At 38.8% G+C, this 4,155-nt stretch overlaps 1 long non-coding RNA gene across 1 annotated transcript; it reads left to right on the top strand.

Moving 5' to 3' along the window:
* Positions 1-1,600: 1,600 nt before the first annotated feature.
* LOC135565209 (uncharacterized) lies at positions 1,601-3,032 on the top strand. Its single transcript, XR_010461387.1, has 3 exons — positions 1,601-1,776; positions 2,500-2,588; positions 2,680-3,032. It is a non-coding gene; the product is annotated as an uncharacterized LOC135565209 (long non-coding RNA).
* The last annotated feature ends 1,123 nt before the right edge of the window (positions 3,033-4,155 follow it).

Here is a 4,155-nt window from a genome sequence, read left to right as displayed (position 1 = left end):
TGACAAGGTACAAATGTCCTGAACAGGCAGTTAACCCACTGTTCCTAGGCTGTCATTGAAAATAAGAATTTGTTCTTAACTGACTTGCCTAGTTAAATAAAGTTAAAATTAAATTGTGCATTTATACAATAATTATTGTGTCTTCACCTGGGATTGTCATATCCAAGAAGACTTGAGGCTGTAATCGCTGCCAAAGCCGAAGCTAAGCACACTTTTATTTTATTTCAGATATTTTTTGGGGTTCAGGTAATAAATACATGAAAAGTTGAGGAAACAGGCTGTGGAACCAGTTACCTTATTATAATTACATTTAAACTATGAATTATACATAACAATTTCTCCATTTAACTGTTCACTCTTTCTAACTAAAATATTCTCAAGGAAGAGAAGAGAAGTTTTGCACTCCCTCCCTCCCTCAGCCCAGCCAACCACCTGTTTAGAGTTAAAGGTCTTCTAAAGGGTTTTAATAGATGACAAGAGAGATATCCAGGGCAGGCCATGACCACATGGTGTGAGAGAGTGGGACCAGACTACATGGCAGGAACCTAGTGGTGGCCTGGCCGGCCTGAGCCACAGACACACACCATGATAACATTCCACACAGCCCAGAGAGATAAGGAGAAACTAATAGTTTCCCTCATACGCTCAGATGCTCAAATTATATAACTTTTCATGCACTTGCCCGTGGATCAAAATTTCTTGTTTCAGTTCAGTGTTCCTGATAACACTTTCAGTGAACCATCTGTGTAATGGTTATATATTCATTTACAATATACTGTCTAGTATAATATAGTATTACAGTGGATTTTTTGGCTTTTATACACACTGTCATAAGGAACCATGAATTCTTATGATAATGCACTATGCCCTTTTGCAATAGTTGTCCACATGTCTCAGATAAATATCTTGGCTGTCTTCCTTTATAATAGTATTCCATTCATATTTTCCCATAGTGGTGTCCTGTGGTTGGCTGGCCACGCCAATGTACAGAGAGAAGAAAGAGACGCTTTACCTAGAGGGGGCGACAGTGAGCTTCTTCTGCAATAGCGGCTACGTCATGTTTTTACAATTGCTATACAGGTGTGCCTCATGACGTCAACGTGGGCGGAATTTGGTAATAAAAATGGAAAACTGCAATGTTGTGTTGCATCATTACAAATTTACTGTTATATATTTTTCAATAGTTGACTTTTTTTTCATTCACATTATTAGACACACTTTCTGATAATAAAATTGGCGTAAATCGTAAAACACAGAATTCAGACAAATGAAAACGGAATTTGGGAAAAACTATAACGAATTTCATAGGGCTCAACAAAAGTGTATTGTATACTCCGCTTTTAATAACCCACCTCAGATGTTATGCCTACTTGGTACTACTGTATGTGTTGCCTGTTTCATAATTTGTTTTGTTCAAATCACATGCTTGAGTATTTCAAATAAAAGCCATTGGCAGTGAGTGTCCTGAAATGACAACCCAAGCGACTTTCAAAAGCCCATTTAGCGTGACTCATTTTACGGTGAATGTGCACTATATAGCGGTAAATTGCAGCGTGTCGCTTAGGCCGCCCATTGTGACTCGCTTGTGGGCGTGCTGGCAGCATATAGCAGCATGTTCGATTATGCGTCAAGGATACAGCATAGCAAGTTTGTATGAAGGTCTGGTTAGTAAATGGGAACATAGTTCAATAGTAATATCCTCTAAAACGCACCGGTGACAAACAAACTTTGCTGCCCTGTTTTCAATTGTCCACATTGCAGGGAGAACCTATTCAAGTAAGTAAATACATTTCGAAAATGTAAAATAAATCTATGTATTATTAGCTAACTAGCTACAGTGCAGGCTAACTCAAATGAGCTGGCTCACTATCTAGCCAACTTCACATACTGTGTAGATAGGTAGCTGGTGATATTTAATTCAGTTAGCTAGCTATGTATCTTGATGTATTTATCACTATAAAAAAAAACTCCAACTGCACTTGTAGGTAACGTTAGCTAGCTAACAGCCATAGAGGAGGGTGAAAGGATAGCAGCCCCAACTGTCAAAGTGAGAGAGTAAGCTATTCAGGATAGGGCAGGTAATTTTGTGTAGTTCCTGTCCCTAGATGTGAGGACGGAGATAATAGTAACATAATATTCAGTGGGGTGTAATTTGACTATAATGAAGTCTGTTTCTTGTGAGGTTGTCTGTCCTCCGATAAAGAACTATGAAAGTCTACATGTGAAGAGCAGTGGTTCTCAGTCCTGGTCCTGGGACTCAAAGGGGTGCCCATTTTTGTTTTTGCCATAGCACTACACAGCTGATTCAAATGATCAACTCATCGTCAAGCTTCAAGTGATATTTATGTATTAATTTGTGATGCTATCCTTGATACGATCCTGTTATTGCACATATGTGTGCTCATGCATCTATCAATCAGGAATATTATATTTTAGTAATCCACAATGATCTGGTGATGTAATAGTCTAATAATTACATTGTCTTCCATATTCCTACAGATACCTTGAAACTGAAGATTCCTTCAAAACGATTGACTACAGTATTATTAAAGAGATAGATGCAGTAGTCCCAGAGTTAATGATCCAAGGTCAGTTTTGCATTTCACCTGATTGTTATGATGAGTAACAATGTTAGAATAAAAACTCAAGGCTCTCTCTCAATCTGTGTCTCGTCTGCAGTTATGTTTTGATGTGAGAGAGGATGCCAACCCCCAGTCCCATCATCGCCACCTCACCCTGCTTTTAAGATAACCTTCGGGCCGACGAGACACTAGTATGTAATTGTGATGAACTGAGAATATTTGGGTAGCACTGATTCATGAATCATATCCCTGCTCCTATGTTCTTCTCTTTCCGTTTCTGTCTTTTTACACCTCTCTCGCCACCTCCTTTCTTCCTCTGTTTTTATAATGCACAACAGATGTGCATTGAAGTACAGATTGAATTTGCATTGCTATTATAATTGTGATATTATAAATACATGTATTTATAACACTTGGATAATGAACTTCTTTCAATAAAGTGTTTCACATTCTCTACTGGTTGAAATTAAGTCTCTCATTTGATGAAATACTATGTGTTTATCAGATCAATGCAGATGAAGGGCATTAGATATTGAGATTTAGGAATAGGAAGTGTAGTGTACTGTTTATTTTTTAAATTATATTTCTGTATATATGAATTACAAATCAGCCTTTAACTAGTTAAATCCTGTTTCTAGTCTATTAGTTACAATGTGTAACCATTGATGACCCAGGACATTTACATTTACATTTAAGTCATTTAGCAGACGCTCTTATCCAGAGCGACTTACAAATTGGTGCGTTCACCTTAAGACATCCAGTGGAACAGCCACTTTACAATAGTGCATCTAAATCTTTTAAGGGGGGTGAGAAGGATTACTTTATCCTATCCTAGGTATTCCTGATGGTATTCCTGATGGATCTGATGGTTCACAGTATCGAAGGCAGCCGATAGGTCTAGAAGGATGAGAGCGGAGGAGAGAGAGTTAGCTTTAGCAGTGCGGAGGCCCTCCGTGATACAGAGAAGAGCAGTCTCAGTTGAATGACTAGTCTTGAAACCTGACTGATTTGGATCAAGAAGGTCATTCTGAGAGAGATAGCGGGAGAGCTGGCCAAGGACGGCACGTTCAAGAGTTTTGGAGAGAAAAGAAAGAAGGGATACTGGTCTGTAGTTGTTGACATCGGAGGGATCGAGTGTAGGTTTTTTCAGAAGGGGTGCAACTCTCGCTCTCTTGAAGACAGAAGGGACGTAGCCAGCGGTCAGGGATGAGTTGATGAGCGAGGTGAGGTAAGGGAGAAGGTCTCCGGAAATGGTCTGGAGAAGAGAGGAGGGAATAGGGTCAAGGACCAAGATTAGTAAACACTGTTGAAGTGTGTAATTGTAATACATACATGCAGACACAGCATCATTGAAAGACAGAAATTTGATACTCCTGGTATTGGATATGACTGAAAAATAATCTAAAAGACCTTCATACCTGAACTGCACCTTTATTTGCCAAGGTAGAGTACATGATCAGTGAATATATTAAAAGTACAGGCTACAATTTTGAGGATCTCATTCATGGTAATAACTACATGTATATACGACTTGCATCCTTGGCACAACGTTATTACAGTATATTCTACTCAA

This window comes from Oncorhynchus nerka, linkage group LG27, assembly GCF_034236695.1.
Source record: "Oncorhynchus nerka isolate Pitt River linkage group LG27, Oner_Uvic_2.0, whole genome shotgun sequence".
Classification (NCBI taxonomy): Eukaryota; Metazoa; Chordata; class Actinopteri; order Salmoniformes; family Salmonidae; genus Oncorhynchus; species Oncorhynchus nerka.
Note: the sequence above shows the minus strand (reverse complement) of the source record. Positions and strands in the feature narration are given on the sequence as shown.